This window comes from Symphalangus syndactylus, chromosome 16 (assembly GCF_028878055.3).
Source record: "Symphalangus syndactylus isolate Jambi chromosome 16, NHGRI_mSymSyn1-v2.1_pri, whole genome shotgun sequence".
Lineage (NCBI taxonomy): Eukaryota > Metazoa > Chordata > Mammalia > Primates > Hylobatidae > Symphalangus > Symphalangus syndactylus.
The window spans coordinates 40,756,938-40,783,311 of record NC_072438.2 but is presented as its reverse complement, the minus strand read 5'-3'; the positions used below and the strand labels follow the sequence as shown (position 1 = coordinate 40,783,311).

Genomic DNA, 26,374 nt, shown 5'->3' with positions numbered 1-26,374 from the left:
AATCATGCACCAGGGAAAATCATATGAATAATTTTGTTAAAATCTCTCCTAATGATAGTACCAGAAACAAGAGTAGAGTTTTAGAAATTGCACAACTCCCATTATTAAAAGGAAGAATTTTGAATAATCACATCTTAATTATTATTATTTTCTCCTATAACCAAATTAGACAGATTTCCCATGAAGGTATTTCTATGAAGTTTGGGAGTAACACTAAAATATTGAAAAATATTTATTACTGACATTTGCAATTTTAATTAATGCAGAAACATTTAAAAAGAGAGCATGTTTTTACTTTGCAAACCAGGAGCAAAATTTTAAATTGTTATTTTGTGAATGTAACTTTACAAGGATCATGTATAATACTGGCTAAGTGTATTGTTTGATGGAATCTTAGATATAACTGGAAGAGTTAGTGATCTAAAGCAGAAGTTTTAAATACCAATGCTAATAGCAAAGAGGCAGGTAAGAATATGTGAAATGATTAGGTGTATAAACCAGCACTTTGGGAATGACAGTTACAGAGTAGGTCTGGAGGGCATCAATTCAGAGAGATTAGCAGCAACTTAACTTCAGATAATTTGTGCTGATGCGACCTGGTCATTCTTTAGAAAAAGCTTGGACAAAGAAATAAATCACAAAAATATTTTAATTAAAAAATATTTGTGAGATTTCCGGCCAAGATGGCCGAATAGGAACAGCTCCGGTCTCCAGCTCCCAGCCCCAGCGACACAGAAGACGGGTGATTTCTGCATTTCTGCTTGAGGTACCGGTTTCATCTCACTAGGGAGTGCCTAACAGTGGGTTCAGGACAGTCGGTGAAGCGCACTGTGCGCGAGCCGAAGCAGGGCGAGGCATTGCCTCACTCGGGAAGCGCAAGGGGTCAGGGAGTTCCCTTTCCTAGTCAAAGAAAGGGAAAACAGACGGCACCTGGAATATCGGGTCAGTCCCGTCCTAATACTGCGCTTTTCCAACGGGCCTGGAAAACGGCACACTAGGAGATTGTGTCCCGCACCTGGCTCGGAGGGTCCTATGCCCACGGAGTCTCGCTGATTGCTAGCACAGCAGTCTGAGATCACGCTGCAAGGCGGCAACGAGGCTGGGGGAGGGGCGCCCGCCATTGCCCAGGCTTGCTTAGGTAAACAAAGCAGCCAGGAAGCTCGAACTGGGTGGAGCCCACCACAGCTCAAGGAGGCCCGCCTGCCTCTGTAGGCTCCACCTCTGGGGGCAGGGCACAGACAACCAAAAACTCAGCGAGAACCTCCACAGCCTTAAATGTCCCTGTCTGACGTGGTTCTCCCAGCACGCAGCTTGTGATCTGAGAACGGACAGACTGCCTCCTAAAGTGGGTCCCTCACCCCTGAGCAGCCTAACTGGGAGGCACCCCCCCAGTGGGACAGACTGACACCTCATTCAACCGGGTACTCCTCTGAGACAAAACTTTCAGAGGAACTATCAGACAGCTGAATTTGTGGTCTCACGAAAATCCGCTGTTCTGCAGCCACCGGTGCTGACACCCAGCCAAGCAGGGTCTGGAGTGGACCTCTAGTAAACTCCAACAGACCTGCAGCTGAGGGTCTTGTCTGGTAGAAGGAAAATTAACAAACAGAAAGGACATCCACACCAAAAACCCATCTGTACATCACCATCATCGAAGACAAAAAGTAGACAAAACCACAAAGATGGGGAAAAAACAGACCAAAAAAACTGGAAACTCTAAAAAACAGAGCACCTCTCCTCCTCCAAAGGAACGCAGTTCCTCACCAGCAACGGAACAAAGCTGGATGGAGGATGACTTTGATGAGTTGAGAGAAGAAGGCTTCAGACGATCAAACTACTCTGAGCTACGAGAGGAAATTCAAAACAATAGCAAAGAAGTTAAAAACTTTGAAAAAAAATTAGAAGAATGGATAACTAGAATAACCAATGGAGAGAAGGGCTTCAAGGAGATGATGGAGCTGAAAGCCAAGTTTCGAGAACTACGCGAAGAATGCAGAAGCCTGAGTAGCAGATGTGATCAACTGGAAGAAAGGGTATCGCTGATAGAAGATGAAATGAATGAAATGAAGAGAGAAGGGAAGTTTAGAGATAAAAGAATAAAAAGAAATGAACAAAGCCTCCAAGAAATTTGGGACTATGTGAAAAGACCAAACCTACGTCTGATTGGTGTACCTGAAAATGATGGGGAGAATGGAACCAAGTTGGAAAACACTCTGCAAGATATTATCCAGGAGAACTTCCCCAATCTAGCAAGGCAGGCCAGCATTCAGATTCAGGAAATACAGAGAACGCCACAAAGATACTCCTCGAGAAGGGCAACTCCAAGACACATAATTGTCAGATTCACCAAAGTGGAAATGAAGGAAAAAATGTTAAGGGCAGCCAGAGAGAAAGGTCGGGTTACCCACAAAGGGAAGCCCATCAGACTAACAGCTGATCTCTCAGCAGAAACTCTACAAGCCAGAAGAGAGTGGGGGCCGATATTCAACATTCTTAAAGAAAAGAATTTTCAACCTAGAATTTCCTATCCCGCCAAACTAAGCTTCATAAGTGAAGGAGAAATAAAATACTTTACAGACAAGCAAACGCTGAGAGATTTTGTCACCACCAGGCCTGCCCTAAAAGAGCTCCTGAAGGAAGCACTAAACATGGAAAGGAACAACCGGTACCAGCCCCTGCAAAAACATGCCAAATTGTAAAGACCATCGAGGCTAGGAAGAAACTATAGCAACTAACGAGCAAAATAACCAACTAACATCATAATGACAGGATCAGATTCACACATAACAATATTCACGTTAAATGTAAATGGGCTAAATGCTCCAATCAAAAGACACAGACTGGCAAACTGGATAAGGAGTCAGGACCCATCAGTGTGCTGTATTCAGGAAACCCATCTCACGTGCAGAGACACACATAGACTCAAAATAAAGGGATGGAGGAAGATCTATCAAGCAACTGGAAAACAAAAAAAGGCAGGGGTTGCAATCCTAGTCTCTGATAAAATAGACTTTAAACCAACAAAGATCAAAAGAGACAAAGAAGGCCATTACATAATGGTAAAGGGATCAATTCAACAAGAAGAGCTAACTATCCTAAATATATATGCACCCAACACAGGAGCACCCAGATTCATAAAGCAAGTCCTCAGTGACCTACAAAGGGACTTAAACTCCCACACAATAATAATGGGAGATTTTAACACCCCACTGTCAGCATTAGACAGATCAACGAGACAGAAAGTTAACAAGGATATCCAGGAATTGAACTCAGCTCTACATAAAGTGGACCTAATAGACATCTACAGAACTCTCCACCCCAAATCAACAGAATATACATTTTTTTCAGCACCACACCACACCTATTCCAAAATTGACCACATAGTTGGAAGTAAAGCTCTTCTCAGCAAATGTAAAAGAACAGAGATTATAACAAACTGTCTCTCAGACCACAGTGCAATCAAACTAGAACTCAGGATTAAGAAACTCAGTCAAAACCGCTCAACTACATGGAAACTGAACAACCTGCTCCTGAATGACTATTGGGTACATAATGAAATGAAGGCAGAAATAAAGATGTTCTTTGAAACCAACGAGAACAAAGACACAACATACCAGAATCTCTGGGACACGTTCAAAGCAGTGTGTAGAGGGAAATTTATAGCACTAAATGCCCACAAGAGAAAGCAGGAAAGATCCAAAATTGACACCCTAACATCACAATTAAAAGAACTAGAAAAGCAAGAGCAAACACATTCACAAGCTAGCAGAAGGCTAGAAATAACTAAAATCAGAGCAGAACTGAAGGAAATAGAGACACAAAAAACCCTTCAAAAAATTAATGAATCTAGGAGCTGGTTTTTTGAAAAGATCAACAAAATTGATGGACCGCTAGCAAGACTAATAAAGAAGAAAAGAGAGAAGAATCAAATAGATGCAATAAAAAACGAAAAAGGGGATATCACCACCGATCCCACAGAAATACAATCTACCATCAGAGAATACTACAAACACCTCTATGCAAATAAACTAGAAAATCTGGAAGAAATGGATAAATTCCTCGACAAATACACCCTCCCAAGACTAAACCAGGAAGAAGTTGAATCTCTGAATAGACCAATAACAGGTTCTGAAATTGTGGCAATAATCAATAGCTTACCAACCAAAAAGAGTCCAGGACCTGATGGATTCACAGCTGAATTCTACCAGAGGTACAAGGAGGAACTGGTACCATTCCTTCTGAAACTATTCCAATCGATAGAAAAAGAGGGAATCCTCCCTAACACATTTTACGAAGCCAGCATCGTCCTGATACCAAAACCTGGCAGAGACTTAACCAAAAAAGAGAATTTCAGACCAATATCCTTGATGAACATTGATGCAAAAATCCTCAATAAAATACTGGCAAACCGAATCCAGCAACACATCAAAAAGCTTATCCACCATGATCAAGTGGGCTTCATCCCTGGGATGCAAGGCTGGTTCAACATACGCAAATCAATAAATGTAATCCAGCATATAAACAGAACCAAAGACAAAAACCACATGATTATCTCAATAGATGCAGAAAAGGCCTTTGACAAAATTCAACAACCCTTCATGCTAAAAACTCTCAATAAATTAGGTATTGATGGGACGTATCTCAAAATAATAAGAGCTATCTACAACAAACCCACAGCCAATATCATACTGAATGGGCAAAAACTGGAAGCATTCCCTCTGAAAACTGGCACAAGACAGGGATGCCCTCTCTCACCGCTACTATTCAACATAGTGCTGGAAGTTCTGGCCAGAGCAATCAGGCAGGAGAAGGAAATAAAGGGTATTCAATTAGGAAAAGAGGAAGTCAAATTGTCCCTGTTTGCAGATGACATGATTGTATATCTGGAAAACCCCATTGTCTCAGCCCAAAATCTCCTTAAGCTGATTAGCAACTTCAGCAAAGTCTCAGGATACAAAATTAATGTACAAAAATCACAAGCATTCTTGTACACCAATAACAGACAAACAGAGAGCCAAATCATGAGTGAACTCCCATTCACAATTGCTTCAAAGAGAATAAAATACCTAGGAATCCAACTTACCAGGGATGTGAAGGACCTCTTCAAGGAGAACTACAAACCACTGCTCAATGAAATAAAAGAGGATACAAACAAATGGAAGAACATTCCATGCTCATGGGTTGGAAGAATCAATATCGTGAAAATGGCCATACTGCCCAAGGTAATTTATAGATTCAATGCCATCCCCATCAAGCTACCAATGACTTTCTTCACAGAATTGGAAAAAACTACTTTAAAGTTCATATGGAACCAAAAAAGAGCCCGCATCGCCAAGTCAATCCTAAGCCAAAAGAACAAAGCTGGAGGCATCACGCTACCTGACTTTAAACTATACTACAAGGCTACAGTAACCAAAACAGCATGGTACTGGTACCACAACAGAGACATAGATCAATGGAACAGAACAGAGCCCTCAGAAATGATGCCGCATAGCTACAACTATCTGATCTTTGACAAACCTGACAAAAACAAGAAATGGGGAAAGGATTCCCTATTTAATAAATGGTGCTGGGAAAACTGGCTAGCCATATGTAGAAAGCTGCAACTGGATCCCTTCCTTACACCTTATACAAAAATTAATTCAAGATGGATTAAAGACTTATATGTTAGACCTAAAACCATTAAAATCCTACAAGAAAACCTAGGCAATACCATTCAGGACATAGGCGTGGGCAAGGACTTCATGTCTAAAACACCAAAAGCAATGGCAACAAAAGCCAAAATCGACAAATGGGATCTCATTAAACTAAAGAGCTTCTGCACAGCAAAAGAAACTATCATCAGAGTGAACAGGCAACCTACACAATGGGAGAAAATTTTTGCAACCTACTCATCTGACAAAGGGCTAATATCCAGAATCTACAATGAACTCAAACAAATTTACAAGAAAAAAACAAACAACCCCATCAAAAAGTGGGCAGAGGACATGAACAGACACTTCTCAAAAGAAGACATTTATGCAGCCAAAAAACACATGAAGAAATGCTCCTCATCACTGGCCATCAGAGAAATGCAAATCAAAACCACAGTGAGATACCATCTCACACCGGTTAGAATGGCCATCATTAAAAAATCAGGAAACAACAGGTGCTGGAGAGGATGTGGAGAAATAGGAACACTTTTACACTGTTGGTGGGACTGTAAACTAGTTCAACCATTGTGGAAGTCAGTGTGGCGATTCCTCAGGGATCTCGAACTAGAAATACCATTTGACCCAGCCATCCCATTACTGGGTATATACCCAAAGGACTATAAATCATGCTGCTATAAAGACACATGCACACGTATGTTTATTGCGGCACTATTCACAATAGCAAAGAGTTGGAACCAACCCAAATGTCCAACAACAATAGACTGGATTAAGAAAATGTGGCACATATACACCATGGAATACTATGCAGCCATAAAAAATGATGAGTTCGTGTCCTTTGTAGGGACATGGATGAAACTGGAAAACATCATTCTCAGTAAACTATCGCAAGGACAAAAAACCAAACACCGCATGTTCTCACTCATAGGTGGGAATTGAACAATGAGAACTCATGGACACAGGAAGGGGAACATCACACTCCGGGGACTGTTGTGGGGTGGGGGGAGGAGGGAGGGACAGCATTAGGAGATACACCTAATGCTAAATGACGAATTAATGGGTGCAGGAAATCAACATGGCACATGGATACATATGTAACAAACCTGCACATTGTGCACATGTACCCTAAAACCCTAAAGTATAATAAAAAAAAAAAAAAAAAAAAAAAAAAAAAAAAAAAAAAAAAAATATTTGTAATGATAAAAATTCTAATTTATTCTTTAGTTTCTCTACACATTTACTTACATTATTTTTTACTTTGAAGAAGATGTGTGAGGTCAGAATAAAAAACATTACTGTTATTTTACAGTAAAGGCAGTTAAATGCATTTAAGTGACTTGATCAACATTATTCTTGGAATTCAAATAAAAGTTGTCAGGTACCTCTAATCATAAACATTCTGTTTAACGCAATGCTTCCTGATTTAGACTCAGGATTTTAAAAATATTGAGTCAATATATGCAGAAAACAAAAAGGCACAAAAATAAAAAGCTGCTATCATTGTTTAAACCTTGGCCCACATTGAAGATGTAATGTCAATAAAGAGACGTAAGTCTCATTAACAGGTTATAGCACTTTGATATAGAAAAATTACATGGATGGGCCGGGCGCGGTGGTGGTTCATGCCTGTAATCCCAGCACTTTAGGAGGCCGAGGCGGGCGGATCACAAGGAGATCGAGACCATCCTGGCTAACACGGTGAAACCCCGTCTCTACTAAAAGTACAAAAAATTAGCCGGCCGCCTGTAATCTCAGCTATTCAGGAGGCTGAGGCAGGAGAATGGCGTGAACCCGGGAGGCGGAGCTTGCAGTGAGACGAGATCGCGCCACTGCACTCCAGCCTGGGAGACAGTGCGAGACTCCAACTAAAAAAAAAAAAAAAAAGAAAAATTATATAGATGGAGAGAATTAGATATAAGAAAATTCCAAAGAGCATGTAACTATGAAATAATTTTAAGTGTTATAGGCAGAAAACAAATATACTTTACTTATTGTATTATCTATTATACATTGTATCATATACTTTGTTATAATATATACCTAATTTTTATGGTATATACACACACACACACATATAGACACGATTAAAGAACAAATATAAAATTTGGATAACATTAAAGAATAGCTTCAAATGGCATATCTTTATAATGCCAGGAATCAGCCATAGCAGATGAACCTACCTGGTATGCAGCATTAAGAAACTGTAAGCTCATTAGGAAAAAAAAGATAAAATGAGGAAAATAGGAAGGCATTCTCCATTGCTTTTTGCCTGAGGAGCCTCATAATATAGTAATTCAGAACACATATTTTAATATGTGTTGACTCCTTGGGTATATATAATAAATGTCTTTCTGCCTTGCAAACATTTCTGCATTCCAAGAGCTTATGACCCATGAAAAGCTTCTCCTTATCTTATCTCTATATTCCTAAAGATGGAAATAGAATTTAGAATTTAATAAAAAGAAATGTTTTCAGAATGTACTAATAGAAAGCACTATTGCAAAGTATAATTAAATGTTGACTCTTAACATAAACTCCAATCTTGTAGGTGTACTACCTACATGCTGGTAGCTTGGGTAGGATTATTACTTTCTTAGCCTCAGGGATATTCTGAATATAAACTAAAATATACATGCTAAGCATTGAGCACAGGGAGGAAACATAGTTAGTATACGATAAATGGCAGATAATGTGAAGGATGCTGTGATGACTCCCCAAGTCCCCTTCAAAATGGAGTGACATATTCCCCCAGTTGCTGACTGACAGCTCAGGTCAGCCTTTTCCAAGGTTATCCTCAGCTGAAAACAGATGCCTTAGCCAAGTTATGCCCTCTCTCCAGGGGTATCTAAATCCTATGACTGCTTATCACAGGGGTATATAAAGGCCTGGTTTCTTGGCCAGCAAGGGAACTCTCTGAAGAGCCATCACCACTCAGGAATACTATGTACGATTAGTTGAGGCTACACTGCAGTCTAATTTCTTTTTCTGCCCAATCCTGCCTCCTTCTTTTCCCCAACAGGTCTTGATCCCCAGCAAACCCTAAATAACTTTCTGCAAAATAATCTCTATCTTAGAGTCTGCTTCCCCCAGCACTCAATCTTCAACACATATAACTTTGACTTTCTGAGTTTTAAAATTATGTTTTTTTAAAAAATATTAAAATTAATTAATTTTAAATATGCTATACAGGACTTTTTAATATAAAATATATCTTTAAGCCATGAAATATGAAATCAATTTTTTAATCTAATAGCCTCACTTTATCATTTAAACTCTTTGGAATATGAGATAATTTACATAATTATGCTTTTCGGAGATCCATAAAGCAAGACAGCAAGACTACTTGTATGAACTAGCTCCAAGGCTCCTTCGAAGACTGAACAGGGAAAACCAATTAGGTATTTACTGCCCTCAGAATATCCTATAATATTTATTTATAATTTAATAGTTCAGGTCATCCATTACTTCAGCTTCCCTTACACATATCTCTATAACATTGCTATTAAAAATATTTTGTGTATCAAAATATTTCATATACCCCATAAAATACATACCTGTTATGTACTCAAAAAATAAAAAACACATTTCAAAAATATTTTGAAATTAGTATTTCTCTTAAACCACGTTTGTTCCTGTCATTTTCTGACATTAATTAAAAAAATAAAATTTTAGACTTCTGGTTTCAGTTAGAAAACCTATACATTTTAAGTAAACACAATTTTTTTCTGATAAAATCAGCAAACATAATAAATTATAAATCATTCATTCACATTCAGTTTATTCCAGGACACAGACTAAAATGTAAGCCCATTTTTATGGGCCATCAAATAAGGAACTTGATTAAAATTATTAGTTCAACCAATGAAGTGAATGTTTGCCTAAACTGCCAAGTTTAAAAAAAACACTCTTGTAGAAATTTTAATCTTTGTAAATTTTTTTCTGAAAGTTGTCCCAGAATTGTTAGTATTCTCAGAAAATAAAGAAGGCATTTTCTTCTCAAGCTGGACTCTAAATATTCTGCATGTCATCTGTCCATCAAACTCTGTCAGAACAATACACTCACTTATATATATTTTATATATCATTTAATAATATATACTTGGTCATTGTAAAGTTTTTTTAAAAGTAACTAAAATATCAATATATGAAATTCTTTAGAAATATTTTTATATATTCTATAACCATTTGTAGACAATGTCATATTTTCTGTAAATAATTCAATCCTTTGTCTTAGTAAAAATTAGTGTAAATAGAATGATACGCTGTTAACAAAAATTTAGTCAAATTAAATTTGGCAGCATTAATTTTAGCAAAAATAATTCATGAATTGGGTAAGCCCCCTGAACCAGTTGAGGTTCACAAAGGTTCATCAAGTAACATAGGCAGGTAGCATTTATAGACAGAAAAAGGAAATGAAATATAGAAACATAGATTGATCATAGCTCAGAATTTACCTGATTCAGGCATGGTGTGATGAAGCACTTGCCCTATACAGATACATGGTCTGATCAGTTGTCAGCCCAGGACTGGTTAAAGCCCAGCTGCTATGATTAACTGAGTCTCAGTTATTTGTTACAGAATATGTTACAGTTGTAGACTGTTTTCATACAAAGTTAAGTTGCAGTTTGCTACCTAGGGACTAAAGAAACAGAGAAAGCTTTAGGCCAAATTTAATTTAATTTAACAATATTAATTTAAATTTTCTGATTGACATAATTCTTCAAAGAGCATTGGAATACATCTCCTAGACCATTACTGATAAAAGTGATTTTTGTTTATCTCAAGGATATTCAATTAATTATTTATAAATTTTGTTCATAAGTTTCCATTTGTACTCTGCAAGAGCAGAATTTTATGTTGATTACCAGAACGACTGTGACAAAAAAATCTATTCGTTGTTTGTTCATTTAAAAATCCTGGAATATTTCCAGTAACATTTTGACAACTATAGTTTTTATGTCTACATGGCAAAATGAGACAATGAGAATAAGAATTGGAGATGGATTAAAACATACATTGCTCTTTGACAGTGTATTTTAACAGCCAAAATATAAAAGACTAATAGTCATGTTATAAAGATATATATACCAGACTAAATATCCAGAATAACACTTTCAAATAATTTTTTTTCAAGGCTGAAATATTACAGTCAGAATTGGCCTGTATTTGTGTTTGTATCCAAAGAGACACTACCTATGGGGTCCAAAAAGCCTCAAACAGAACATTTTTAATTATTTTAAGTCTATGATGTCCCCAGGTGACAGGGAATAAGTAATCTTAATTACTCTCTTTAGGTTTTAAACATTTTCCAAAGATAAAATTTCAAGGAATATTAGCTTCTTACATTTTTAAAGAATGCCTAGGAGTCAATATATCAAGGGTGAAAAAACAGAAGTAACAAACAGCGGAATTCAATTCTTAGAGGATTATGATTTTAAAAAATATTTATCATTTCTACAATATAAGTACTTATGCTTAATAAATTTAAATTTTAAAAGTTCAGCTTGAAAAATAAAAAAGACTACATAAAGGTCTAAGTAGTATAAAAGTACAACTATAGAACTTATAGAATTAAATAAGTAAAATGTGAAATTCAGTGAACTGATTAAAATTACAGAGTTGAGAAGGAGTAGAAGCTACACAGGAAACATAATAACCAAAATATGCCTCAGAGAGACAAAGGTAAGTAAAACCTGAAACAGAGGTTAGGGGATTTACAGGCTAGCATAACAAGGCCATCAACAGTTATAATTGGGTTTTCTGAAGGAGATCATAGAAAGAATGGAGAAAAGTGGAATATTTAATAATATATTACTAAGAAATCTCTATAATGGTATAAAAATAATTCTTAGATCCAGGAATCTTAAAAATACCCAAGAAAACCCACACTCTAACACATCAGAATAAATTTGCTAAACTCCAAAAGAAAAAAAGTCTCAGAATAGAAAAATCAACAAAACAAAAAATTATCTGCAAAAATGTCACTGAAACTGAAAACCAACTTAGTAAAAGCAACAATGATATCTAGAAGATATTAGAATGCCTTTATTGTACTAAGAAAATATTTCTGACCAAAATTTTAATCCCGGATTATAACTAAAACAAAATCATGATCAGATAAACAAAATCAAAAAACTTTTTAATAAGAATATAAAAATTTGTTGATTAAGAATGTATATAAGTAAAACAAGAGATAATTCCAGATAGACAATCTGAGATGATAAATAAATAAATAAATAAAATAATTAGCAAAGATTCTGTTTAACATGTGAGTACACATTTAGAAAAATCTTGTGCAAGTTAACAATAGTAATATATACATTTAAAAAATTAGAATTCTATACGATTCTATCCAGCAAATACTTTGCAAAGCAGTTGTTTAATTTCACACTCCATCAGCAATGTATATGACTTTCAATTGTTTCATATCCTTTCAGTATTTAGGTTTTTCATTTTTAAAAAGTTTCTGAACTATTCTAATTATTGTGTAATGATATGTTATTTTGCTGTTAATTTGCATTTTGCCAGTTTCTAACAACATTGAGTATTTTTTCATTTTCTTAATTGCCATTCTTATCTCTTCCTTGACTTCCTTGTCCTGATATTTTGCCATTTGTTTTTAATTGGACATTAAATTGGATTGCTTGTTTTCTAATGGAATTTTGGATGTTCTTTACATACTGTGGTTATAATTCCTATGTCAGATATATCATTTGATATCATTTGTCCAATATATATCAAATATGTCATTTGTAGCTTGTTTTTCCATTTCCTTTTTGAGTATCTTTCCAATCTCAGAAGTTTTTATTTCTTATGAAGTCTAATTTTCATCTATTTTTTTTCTATTTTGTGGTTTATGTTTCCAGTGTCCTACTTAAGAAAATTTTGCCAAAACTCTTTGATGCATTGCTCAGTATTTTTGTTCTTTTTTCTTGCTATAATTCAAGTTAAATACTCCACTCTTTTGGGACGTCTAATCTGCTTTTAATGGCATGTAGTGAAATGTTATCTCACAAACTGTACTTTCTATTTTCTGAGGTTTAATTTCTCCATACCTTTGATATCTCTCCATAACATAGTCATAATATCCTCTACTTTTTTGCACATAGAAAATATATATTTTAATAACTGTTTCATGTCATTATCTATAAATTTGACCATCTGTTTCATTCCAGGGTCACATTTTGTTGATTTATTTTACTCTTTGCTCTAGGTCACATTTTCCTACCTTTGGGGGCATACTTGGCCATTGTGATTGAGTGCGAGGAGTTATTAATTTACATTGTTTTACGCTGATATAAAATTATTAACTTTACATTATTTTATATTCAATTTTTAAAATTTCTATTAATATATTATTGACACACAATAAAATATCTTGGGAACAGTTTGGTCATTTTAAGATTTGCATTTATACTTTACTAGTTGGGACAAGAGCAGCTTTTAGTCTAGGGCTAATTTTGTGCCTCAGTGAGGCAATTTTATTCTGAGTACTCCATTCAATGACCAGTACATTAAGATGTTTTTTCATTTTGCCTGGTGAAATATGGAATATCTCAACTCTGTGGGAGTTCTGGAGATTGTTTTATTTGCCCCTTTTCAGTAGTTCTTTCTCATTCTCAGATATTTTCCCCATGAATGTGCACTAATCAATAGTTAGATGAAGATCCAAGGAGGAAGCTCTGTAGATTTCCAAAAATTTCTCTCTGTATAGCTCTCTCCTCCCTGGTGATCTGCCCTGGAAATACTAGGCACTTTGGCCTTTATACATTGTTTCTTATCAACTCATGTTAACAGCTGGGCTCTTTTTGGTCCTTCACCTCACCCCCTCACATAATGTGTTGGAAGCTCTTCAGACCGTAAGCTGAGGCAGTGATGAGTTCTCATTTGATTCATTCTTGCAAGTATGACTGTCATGTGACTGTTTACTATACAGTATCTAAAATATATTGTTTCATATATATATTTTGTCTTTAAGGCAAGAGAATAGATCCAATTCATATTTATTCACCATGGCTAGAAGTAAAGTTTCCTTATATATTCAATACTTTTAGAAATTAAAAATGTTAAAAACAAAATAAAATCGTGTTTTTTTCAGTTCTTGTTTTTCTTTCTCCTCTCCAAATTTTATGAGTGTTATTAATATAACATATATTTAATACATAAACTACTCTCTGCTTATCATCTATTTAGTATATCAACCCATACTTAATATTTATCCAATTAATATAAACACATTTCAAAAATTATTTTGAGCAACTACTATGTATATAAAGGTAAGATTAGAAAGGGATGTAAGTGTATAACACATGATTTTTTTTCCTCTCAATATTCACAAGTTGTTGGCCAGGTTTGGTGGCTCACAACTGTAATCTCAGCACTTTGGGAAGCTGAGGTAGGCAGATGGCTTTAACCCAGGAGTTTGAGACCAGCCTGGACAACACAGGGAAAACCTATCTCTACAGAAAAAATAAAATAAAATTAGCCAGGCATGGTAGCACGTGCCTGTGGACTCAACTGGGAGTCCCAGGTGGGGGTATTGCTTGAGCTCTGGAGGGAGAGGGTGCAGTGAGCCAAAGTCATGCCACTGTACCCCAGCCTGGGTGACAGATTGAGACTCTATCTCAAAACCAAAACCAAAAACAGAAACAAAGAAAAAACCATAGTCACAAGTTGTTATGAAGATAAAACTTTAGCAGCCTAATATATCTTGTTAAACGTGCTTCCTGTTGCTTGATTTTTGTTATAACCCTACATTTCTTTTTCAACTATATATGGGACTCTGAAGCTAGTGACAAAACAGCCCAAACCCTCAACTTCCCCCACTAATACTCATACTAATGACTTTAACATTTCATAAGCCCAAATGAAACAAAACAAAAACAAAATTTTTTAAAAAATGGCAAATTACTATAAACCAATGATTTAGGTTACACGTGAAAACAATTTTGTCAGTTTTAAATTTTTAAACTATGAGTTATATCACTAAAGCTGGCTAGAAGGACTATCCAATTATTTGGAGAGGACCCTTGCCCTCACCACAGTCTCAGACCTCTGTGTCCCTATCTTCTTCAGTCTAGTTTTCCCATCCTGATCTCTCATGTTGTTCAGTGCCTTAGATTTGCTGCTAGCTTCACTGGCACCTTGAATTAGACAGTTTATCTTCTATGTTATGTATCCTTCGTTCCTGAAGTCTGACTCCATAACAAAAATGGAAAACACACAAAATAAACCAGCTCAAAATAAGCAAACATATTTTTAAAAAAGTCCTAAGGGGAAGTATAAGAAAGAAACTTCATTTCCTAAGTTATTGACATGTTTTTCACCTCCTTTTTGTTTTGTTTTGGGCCAGGATCTCACTCTGTCGCCCAGGCTGGTGTGCAGTGGTGTGATGTCAGCTCACCGCCACCTCTGCCTCCTGAGTTCAAGCCATGCTCCCAGCTCAGCCTCCAGAGTAGCTGGGACTACAGACTTACACCACCATGCCTGGCTAATTTTTTTATTTTGTGTAAAGATGGGATTTCACCATGTTGCCCAGGCTGGACTCGAGCTCCTGAGTTCAAGCAATCCGCCTGCTTCAGTCTCCTAAAGTGCTGGGATTCCAGGCATGAGCCACTGCACCCAGCCTCCTTTCCTTTTCCTAAAAGAGAATATGGAAGATAGGAAACTATCTTATTTTTCCAATGATCATAGTAAAAAAAAAAAAAAAAATACATTCTCACTTTCCTAAGGGATGTTCTGATATCGGCATCTGCAAGTAATTGCATGGAACAGCAAAACAATGCAAGAAAGTAAACAGCACGTGCCAAGTAGTGGTGCAGCTTCTAAATTATGTGAATTAATAAGATAAAGAAATTGCCTTCAACGGCAATGGCCAGGGAAGGCTTTACCTTCAGGAAGAGCTTGAGCTAATAAAAAAATTAGACAATATATGACGATTTACTGAAAGGGCAAAAACATTTCAAAAAGGAGAAAGATTACAGTTAATGCAAAGGAAATAAAAGACAATAATTTGAGTGTGTATCAACGTTGAAATAACTAGTAAGTCAGTGACACTGACACTTACATAGAAAATAGAATGAAGGGTCCTTAATCTCCACACGTCAACTATTCTGAATTCCATCAATAAATATTTTACTGTTCCAAAATTGCCATATTCAGAAATATTTTGTCACTTAATTAAATTTATGACCTGGAGGAAAATTTTTCACAGTTACCCGGAATCTTGTTGCAGTAAAATAAGTACATTAATTTCACATCTTCCTGGATACAAATATAAGTGTTAACTTTATTTCTTAATAAAGGACCTGCTGATACACTGAATACAGAAATGAAAGAAATAATTACAAGCTGGAATAACTTCTTTCACTCTTTTCCTCTTAATTGCCAATGGAACAAAAGCAATCTGACAGGTTACTTAATACAAAGTAGACAATGAAGCTGGATTGAAGCATTAGGGTTTCTCTCTCCGATGTACCCTTTTTAACTAATGTGAAGTACTGGCTCTATTTTATCTGGTTATATTGACTGTATTTCTGTTACAGTGGGTAGCTAGTCTGATATGAACAAGGCAGGAGAGGGCTACCCCCTCCAAACAAAAGTATCTAGTGACCATCAGGTGATAGTCAAACTGTTGTTAACAGTCTCTCTAAAGTAGTAATTGGTCACAGCTGGTGCCGGGGAAGGCCGGCTCCTAGTTGATAGAGAACACCTGAAACTGATCAGCAGCTTCCCGTAGGTGCCGGGGAAGGCCGGCTCCTAGTTGATAGAGAACACCTGAAACTGGTCAGCAGCTTCCCGTAGGTGCCGGGGAAGGCCGGCTCCTAGTTGATAGAGAACACCTGAAACTGATCAGCAGCTTCCCGACGTGATCTCAGGAGACGGGTGAGTGGAGCCTTTACTTTTTGCTCTCTCAAAGTTCTTTAATCTCTCTCCTTTTAGTCTGAAGTAATGTCTTTCTTGCCTGTTTCACCTATGAGGTAAATTTTTTCTTTGACAAAAGTGTATTAAGCTGGTGGGTAAGAAGCCTGGAAGTCACTGCTCCATTGTAACAAACAGTAAATGGCTGAACAAACTGAAGAATCATCATCTCTTCTTAGGTTTATCAGAGAAGTGAGGTAACAGGGCAAACTGCTATACCCAAAGTTGAAGAGGCAAACAGGCACCTACAGAGTATCCCAACTTAGTGGAACAGAAAGTTATGAGCAGAAGCCACCTTGGGTATCATTCCCAGTATAGGAAAACCTAACTTTAGTTGATGAATTGCTGAAGGCTCAGAACGCACAAGTCTGAAAGTTAGAAACTCTAGAGGACCTAGTCGTAGTTTACACTTTTGTGAGTTTCACCTCCAGGATCTTTACCAAGTCCTATGAAGGTCAGGGAAAAATCCTTTCATGCTTCCAGCAGTGAAAGGGAAAGGCACCATTTTTAAATACACCACACCATGCTGTTCCTAACAAGACCTGCCTTCGGGAGAAAACATTTTACAAAAGCAATTTTACCAAAGGTGTTTTATTAGATCCTAATCTAGCTAGGGGAAATGAAATACCTGACTCCAGCTCCCTGTAGCACCCCTGTTCCACCTACAGTGGGGCAATAGGGAAATTGAGAAGCATCTTTTAAGCTTATAGTCCGGGGGCACAGAAGACTGTGACCTAATTATATAATTTTAGAACACTTCCCTTTCCCACACCTTACCTCTTCATTACTAAAGGCTTATTAACCACAGTTTTTTAAACTCAGATTCATCATATCCTCCATTCAACAAAAATTACAAGTCATACTAAGACAAAAAATACACATTGTGAAGAGACAGAGTAAGCATAGGAAGGCTAAATGACTCACGTAAGGTAAAATGTTGAAATTATCAAATCAGGAATTTAAAAATATATATCTGATAAGTGTGCCATGAGCTTTAATGAAAAAGGTAAGCAATATGCAAGAACGAAATATAATGTAAGCAGAGAGATGAAAATTTTGAGAAAAAAATAAAAAGAAATAATACAGATAAAAAACACTGTAACAGAAATGAAGAATGCCTTTGATGGGCTGATACACTGAACAAGGCTGAGGAAAGAATCCCTGAACTTCAAGATGTAACAATACAAAATTCCCAAACTGATATACAAAGAGAAAACAAGACCTAAAAATTAGAACAAAATATCCAGGTACTATGAGACAACTATAATCAGAAACTATGAGACAACTACAAAATGTATAACATATGCATAACAGGATTACCAGAAAGAAAAGAAAAAGTGAAAGGAACAGAATAAATAATTGAAGCAATTATGATTAAGAATTTCTCCAAATTAATGTCAGACACCAAACCACAAATCCAAAATCTCAGAGGACAGCAACCGAGATAAATGCCAAACAAAGAAACCTACACCTAGTCATATCATATTCAAATTTCAGAAAATCAAAGATGAAGAAAAAATCTTGAAAGAAGCCAGAAGGGAAAGAAAATAAACCTTACATATATGTGAAAAAAACGATGAAAATCACATCTAACTTCTCAGAAATCAGGCAAGCAAGAAGTTAGTGCAGTGAAATATTTAGTTTTGAGACATACACACACACACAAAACAAAACAAAAAGTAAAACAAACAAACCTAGAATGCTACACGCTACATAATTATCCTTTAAACATGAAGGAGAAATAAAGACTTTCTCAAACAAACAAAAATACAGGGAATCTCCTGTCAATAGATTGCTTTCCTAGAAATGTTAAAAGAAGTTCTTCAGAGAAGGAAAATAGTACAGATAAAAAACGTCCATGTACGTAAAGGAAGAGCATCAGAGAATTAATAAGTGAAGGTAACATTTTTAAATAGCAATGTTTCACAATGAGTTAGAAACAGTCACTCAAAAGAAGATAGTTACTGTGAATAGTGCTGCAGTGAACATTCATGTACACGTGTCTTTATGATAGAATGATTTCTATTCCTCTGGGAATGTATACCCCAGTGATGTGATTGCTGGCAATTTAAGATATTGCCATAATGCTTTCCACAATGGTTAAACTAATTTACACTCCCACTGATAGTGTGTAAGTGTTCCCTTTCTCCACAACCTCGCCAGCATCCGTTATTTCTTGACTTTTTAGTAGTAGCCATTCTGACTGATGTGAGATGGTGTCTCATTGTGGTTTTGATTTCCCTTTCTCTAATGACAAGTGATACTGATCTTTTTTCATATGGCTAAAGACCCATCAGTGCCAGATTGGATAAAGAAAATATGGTACATATACACCATGAAATACTATGCAGTCATAAAAAAGAATAAGATCATGTCTTTTGCGTGAACACAGATGGAGCTGGAGGCTATATCCTTAGCAAACTAATGCAGAAAAAGAAAACAAAATACTACATATTCTCACTTATAAATGGGAGCTAAATGATAAGAACTTATGAACACAAAGAGGGAAACAACAGACACTGGGTCTACTTGATGGGGGAGGATGTGAGGAGGGAACAGAGCAGAAAAAATAACTATTGGGTACTTGGGTTTAATACCTGGTTGATGAAATAATATGTACCACAGACTACCATGACACGTGTTTACCTGTGAAACAAAGCTTCACATGTGCCTCCAAACCTAAAATAAAAGTTCAAAAAAGAAGATATTTGTTATGACATATCACTATGTCCTTGGGAGAAATATTGTTGCCGGTTAACTCTTCAACTAGTTTGTCTGTGTTTTTTATTTTAGCCATATAAAAGACAAGACAGGTTTTTAGCATTCCAAGTGATTTTTATTTTCTCAGTCTCCTCTTGCCCAAATTCTGACGTCATTATTTTGTGAGACAAAGATCTTCATCATTGTCCATTTTGCTTTGATTAGATGGCTGATTGGACAGGTCGCCTAAAGTCAATCTTTAGTATTTTTTCATTGTAAGATTAACTGTTGAGTCATTTGATATGACAATGGGTTCACAGTAGCTTTAAAGATTATGTACAACATATATTTGAGTGGAATAACACAGAAAAATACAAAGAAAAATATTTGGAGTTTGCATCTTAACAAATATTTGGAGTTTGGATCTTAACAATCACATAGGCTGCCATCTATATAACTCATGTAGCAGGCAAACGATTTGTTGTAATTTTTAATATGGGAATATTCACTTTTAAATGTAATTATGTATTCTATGCATAAGTTGGAATGAAAAACTTCATGTGTACTTCACACATTGAAATTCTAAGTTTAAATGTATATTTATTTTCTAAGAATAAAGTGCTACAATAATTAATATGATTACATAGGTGTATATAGCTCACCAGATTGTACACTGAGATTTAATGTTTTATTTTTGCTACACCTCAATTAAAAATCTTTTTTTAGAAGATAAAGAAAGTGTCAGTGAAGATAATTTTCTTCCCTGAGGTTATATAGCATTTTGTTACAAGGATAAGATGCAGCAAAAATTATCATGAAACTAATTGTGAAAATACACTTATCTTTGAAAGTTCTTAACTATTTGTTTACATAAAATAATAACAGAGTTAAGAATATTCAAATACAGGTAAATAACAAAATAGGCCAGGCATGGTGGCTCACACCTGTAATCTCAGCACTTTGGGAGGCCCAGGCGGGTGTATCACCTGAGGTCAGGAGTTCAACACCAGCCTGGCCAATATGGTGAATACCCCATCTCTACCAAAAATAGAAGTAGTCAGGTATGGAAGCACACACCTGTAGGTAGTCTCAGCTACTCAGTAGGCTGAGCAGGAGAATCTCTTGAACCTGGGAGGCAGTGGTTGCAGTAAGCTGAGATCATGTCATTGTACTCCATCCTGGGTAACAGAGCAAGACTCTGTCTCAAAAAAAAAAAAAATAAAATACATTGGCAGTATATTACAATTTTAAGAGAAAATGTGAAAGATGGCTAAGTAGTTGAGTTATTATTTGTACCCAGGTTGCCTGACTCTACAGCCTACATGTGAAACCACAAAATTCCATTAAATGAATACAATACCTAATTGCCTGCCTGGTAAACTGTGAATATTTTACACACAGTCAACCTTTTGGAAAAATAGACTTTCCAGTGTTATTGGTATAAGATGGTAGCCCAAATTCATTGGTGGGGTGGTGGGGGGAGTGGGCAAGAATCTTACATCCAATGAACAAACTCTGAAAAGAAAGCTTAATGTTTCTCATAGTTTTTATGATCCTCAAAAAAAAAAAAAAGAGGTAACTAAGGTGTGTGATGAGCACCTTTAAATACTCGAAGGTTCCCCAAATACGAAATCAGGGAATGTCATTCCGAAGCCTGTAGCTGGCAGATGACAAAACACTACTGCTCCTATGTAGACACATAATTAAATACAAAAACATAACCACACCATCAGTCTTGGAAAATAATACATATGATTGCCACATATCACTTAATCACCACATTTTCATCTTCCTAGACTAAGAGTTTAGCCTACTTTTACTTGGTTATTAACAAATACATGATAGTTTTGTTGAAAATTTCTAATCTCATTTAATTATAAGGCATAAATACATCTTGTGATCAATTGTTTTGACAACAAGCACACAAATGAAAAACATGTAGAGAAAAACTGATACAGGAATGAACTGAAGATTTACAATTAGTTAAAAAGAAACAAGCAAAACTCTTATGTTTCCTACGTAGTTTACACCGAAGGAAAATACGTGGAAGGGAGGCAGTTTTAGGCTTTGAGAACTTAATAGGGATCCTGTTTACACTTGGCCTTTTCCAGGAAGCCTTCATAGATTTTCAACTCTAGAATTACAGACACACATATGTATTCCAAGAGTATATCTTTACTTAGGGGGGTTTTTATTATGTTCGCTGCAGTGGTCTGGTTTACATTCAAGTCCCAGAATATAGGAGGTGCTGAATCATTATTTGTTGAATGAATGATTAGATATATTATAGAAAAAATGGATGCCTTCAGTTAATAGGCTATGGTATATTTCAAATTTGAATTAAGTAAACTCTTCAATCCTATATTTTTAAGGAAAAATTCTAAAGCTTTTGTATGTGCTGATGTGTTTCAGTGTTCCTTTAAGTGCACATTATAAAGATAAAAAATGAAGGGAATTTCTTCCTGTGTCTTTCCTTTTTTAATTCTAAAGGGGTTTCAACTGATATTTTTCTTCATAGGAATAATATAGCAGTAACATTATTTATATACAATTTAATAGTTATAATTATATAAAGAATCATGATTGTGAGGATGTGAGTGCTTTACTGTGTATAAAGTTAATCACAAGTAAGTGATATTTTATTGGTGATAGTGCTACATGCTGTTCAACTAAGTAAAGGGTGCAATTCATGAAAAGGTTCAGCTGGTATTATGAAAAATGAAACGTCAGTACTACTGCTGATGAATAGCATACCAAGCACTGAATTTTAACTTAAGTATTATACTTTATTGTATTTTTATAAGCATTCTATATTCTTAAACAAGAGAGTACAAAGGTAAAATGTTATTTTATCATAAGTTACAGAAATTACAGATTTTAAATTACAATACAATAAAAGTCAGCTTCTTATAAACTTTTAGAATGAATCATAACTTCATATATATGACCTACATGTATGTGTATATATCACATATAAAATAATAATTAGAAAAATCAACATACCAGGCACGTATTTCTTAGCACATAATAAATTTATTACTTCAGGTAATCCTCAAAATATCAATTATGAGGCACAATTTCTATCTTGGTTTTATCTGCAAAAAAACAAAATACGAAGAGGTTGAACCATCTCCCAAGTTCTCACAACTAAAAAAAGAAAAAAACCAGGATTTAGACACCAACTTTCAGACACAAAAATAAGGCCTGAAATAAGGTAATTTTTCTCAAAATGATTTTGAACATTGAAATCTAGCAATTAATACAGGACTTTTTGTCTTGGACACCAAAGCAAATTTTGTACAGAAGTTATCATCACCACTATTAAGAATAAGTATGTATTGTAGACCACCTAGTTAGGATTAGGGATGCATTAGAGAGATACACAAAATTATTCTGTATTTCAATAGGTTTATATTTCATTTCTTGTAACTATGAATATTATTTCTTCCAAGGAAAAGCATATGTATGCTAAAAATTTATTTAAAACAATAACCTTACAAATTGAATATTGGTAACCTAAAAACTTGATATAAATGAAGAATTTCAAAGATTCCCCATGACAGACTAACTAAATAAGAATGTTTATTTTAACATAATTCTCAGTTGATTCCTTTATGTATTACAGTTTGAGAAGAGATGAAATAGGCCTTGCATTGCATTATATTATAGCATATTTCTATTTTTAGTTACATTGCTATTTTCTAAATAATGATATATCATAAAAATATTTAGTCATAATTTTCTTCTTCCATAATTCCTTCTTTTTCAACCCCAATCATGGCAAAGATGGTAAAAATACTAATTTTCTCCATGAACTAGCATAGAACTATAATAAATAAAATTTCAGTTCTATGCATGCATCTAGTATGTAACTGAAGTAGGATCTTCCAGATTTTTTTTTTTTTTTTTTTTTTGAGGGGACAGGGTTTCACTCTTGTTGCCCAGGCTGGAGTGCAATGGCACGATCTCGACTCACTGCAACCTCCACTTCCCAGGTTCAAGCAATTCTCCTGCCTCAGCCTCCTGAGTAGCTGGGACTACAGGCATGCGCCACCATGTCCAGCTACTTTTGTTTGTATTTTTAGTAAAGTTGGGGTTTCACCATGTGGGCCTGTCTGTTCTTGAACTCCTGACCTCAAGTGATCCACCTGCCTCAGCCTCCCAAAGTGCTGGGATTACAGGAATAAGCCACCATACCTGGCCCGCAAAATTTTTAGTAATTCTTTTATAGGATCGTATACAGTGATGAACTACTCTGACAATCCAGAATATAGTCAACAATTGATATTTATATTTCATATTTGACAAAATTGAAAGAATGTCACCGGTTTTATTTTCACATTAACATGTTAACATTGCCATTGAAACATATTCAGGATAGCATCATTCTTATCAGGATTTATAATATAATACAAAATAAACCTAATGCATTTGACTAGCTACTCTAAAATCCAGATGTTTGTCTGCTGTACTTTGAGCTCTCCACTAAATTGGGGTGACCAGATGATCATAGCCAATACTTCTTTCCCAGATTTTTTTCCTCCTTCTCTTTTCCTCTTTCTACTCTTCCTAAGTATAAGGACACTTAGAAGATTCCATATAAGAGTTCTATGTAAAATTCATTAACTCTGTTGTTTAATTCCTTTTCTCATGATGAATTGTTGAGGACAGCAGGATCTCACCTCCAGAATCTAGAATAATCTCTCATTCACCAGAATCATGACTACAGTCTCCATTATAATTAATAATAATAATAATGTGCAGAGTCCTAGCACTGGAATAGAATAGTGCAATTTAGAATAATGAAGTGAAATTAAAGAGATAAGTTGCTAAATTATTAACACTCCAAATGTATTAATCATAAGTCATCAAGGTGAATATGGACAAAGGCACTTGATTGTTCCTTAGGCAAATAATTGCTTTTGGCAGAATGACTACTATTTTCAGATTTGGTCAAATTTTATGTGGACTTATTTATTATTAGATGAAATGCACACAACCCAAAGTAAGATAATTTTGAATAATGAAATTTGTGCTAGATTTCCAAAGCTAATGAAATTGTTTCCTAGACGTATTCTCTCTTATTTCCACTGCATTTCATGGCAAATTAACCTGTCATTCTAATGCCAAATTTATTTGTCTAGATAGACCTAATGGCATTATAATATTTCTCCTGCTCAGAAGCATACAAGACTCTATTCTCTTCTGAAGTAGAGTCTAGCTTCTTAGTTTGCCATTCAAGACTCTGAAGTGTTAATTCATCTAATTCATTTGCTACTTTCAGTCATCAAAATGATTATGTCTCAAATATACTGATCTTTTTAGCTGTCCAATTCAGGATCGACACATTTGTTATATACTCCCATATAGTTTTATGCCACATTGAGCTACCAGGCCTATGAAATTTGGTAACATTTTGTTGCATTTATCACTGATCTTACGCTATTTGCTTTAATTTGTGTCACTACTTGACTGCTCCACGTGGCTGTTTCTTCTCTCAAATTGCTTACAGTTCTTTCATAAAGATGTATTATGTTTTTTTATTTACATTAGAGTTTAACAGTATACTAAACACATAATAGATAAATATTTATAAAAATTTATGTTACGCCATATAGAGCACTTTAACATAGACTCATAATATTACTTGATTTATGCATATATGTGAAATAAACTTTATTGTATCCTATTTTGAAGGTAACACATATGAGGCATAGGGACATTAAAGAATCCCAAGCTAAAGAATTAAAAGGTAGCTTTTCAAAGAATCAAAAAAATAAGGCTAGTTAAAGTATCGAAGCTAGTAATTTACAGAACCAATATTCCAGCCTAGTGATTCTAATTTTATGTTTGAGTTCAAAGAGTGCTGTAGCTAATTGTAAGCTATTTACAATAAATATTGTGTATTTCAAAAATAAAAAATTCAAGGATTACATTGTCAAGGGGTGTGTGTGTGGTGTGTGTGTGTGTGTGTGTGTGTGAGGATGAAGAGGAGATGATTAAAAACATAGACATGTTCATAAACTTAAAAGTGTTAACATTGTTTTAATGTGATTTATGTGTCTCACAAACTAAAAACTTCAGCTTTCAAATGGGTATTACTATTTGAGGTTGACAACAAATTTGTGTAATTTTTGCCCCAACATTTCTAAGAAAATATTGTCACTATATTTATTTAATATATTTTTTTTTAGTCAGAACATTACTAACTTTAAAGGGTAATTTATTTTTGCATTATATTACAAATAGAGCTAATTAATTTCCTATTATGTGTTTCCCAATATATATGCCTGATACACAAATATTAATTATAAAATGAGATTCACTTAGCAGGTTATTTTCAGTCTCTTACTCATTGAGTGTTAATTTCAAAATGACATTTTAAAAATGCAATTATTATGTATATAAAAACATTTCAAAACCTTCTTATAATTTTAGGAAAATATATACTGCTACACTGAGATAAATATCTGTTAGTAGCCATCATGTTTTCTAAGTTACCTAAAAAAAAAAAATCGTAATTCTGATTCTTTGACACACCATAACTCTTGTAACAGGCTCCAGAAAAATGCTTTTTGAGACAAACCAACCTGAGAAAACAAATCTTAGAAAAGCCCCAGGTTTTGCAAAAACAATACCTGAGGCTTTTTTGAGAAACCTGCGAGCTTTTCCAAGATTGTTATAAGCTGGCTGCTCACTCAGATGGAACTCAGTTACAAATCGGGCATTGCTACACCCTGATGAAATTGCAACAGCTTTCTCCCAAAATTTGACCTTAGAAATACGACAATGAAGCTCAGTGATCAATTGATTAATTATGTAAGTTCCTGTTATCAAGTTCTTCTTCCTGGTTCCCTTTGAAAGAAGGAAGGAGAAACACTAGAATGATCACATTTAAAAAAATATGTATGAGGAAATTGATTTTAAAATCCTTTTTTGGAAAATATGCCATGACAGAAGACTCACTAAAGGACTCTTAATCTGCTTCTAATTAATAGGAAATATTGTCCTTTTAACAGGCTATATACTTGATTAAAGTTTATTCTGGTATCTTTTCCACAAAGAAAAGACATATGTATATTAACATGCTAGAATGTCAAGTC

At 35.2% G+C, this 26,374-nt stretch overlaps 1 long non-coding RNA gene across 1 annotated transcript; it reads right to left on the bottom strand.

The window, feature by feature from the left end:
- Window positions 1–6,941: 6,941 nt before the first annotated feature.
- LOC134732728 (uncharacterized) lies at window positions 6,942–22,363 on the bottom strand. Its single transcript, XR_010116211.1, has 3 exons — window positions 22,275–22,363; window positions 10,106–10,290; window positions 6,942–7,516 (listed from the first exon to the last, which is right to left on the bottom strand). It is a non-coding gene; the product is annotated as an uncharacterized lncRNA (long non-coding RNA).
- Between the last annotated feature and the right edge of the window lie 4,011 nt (window positions 22,364–26,374).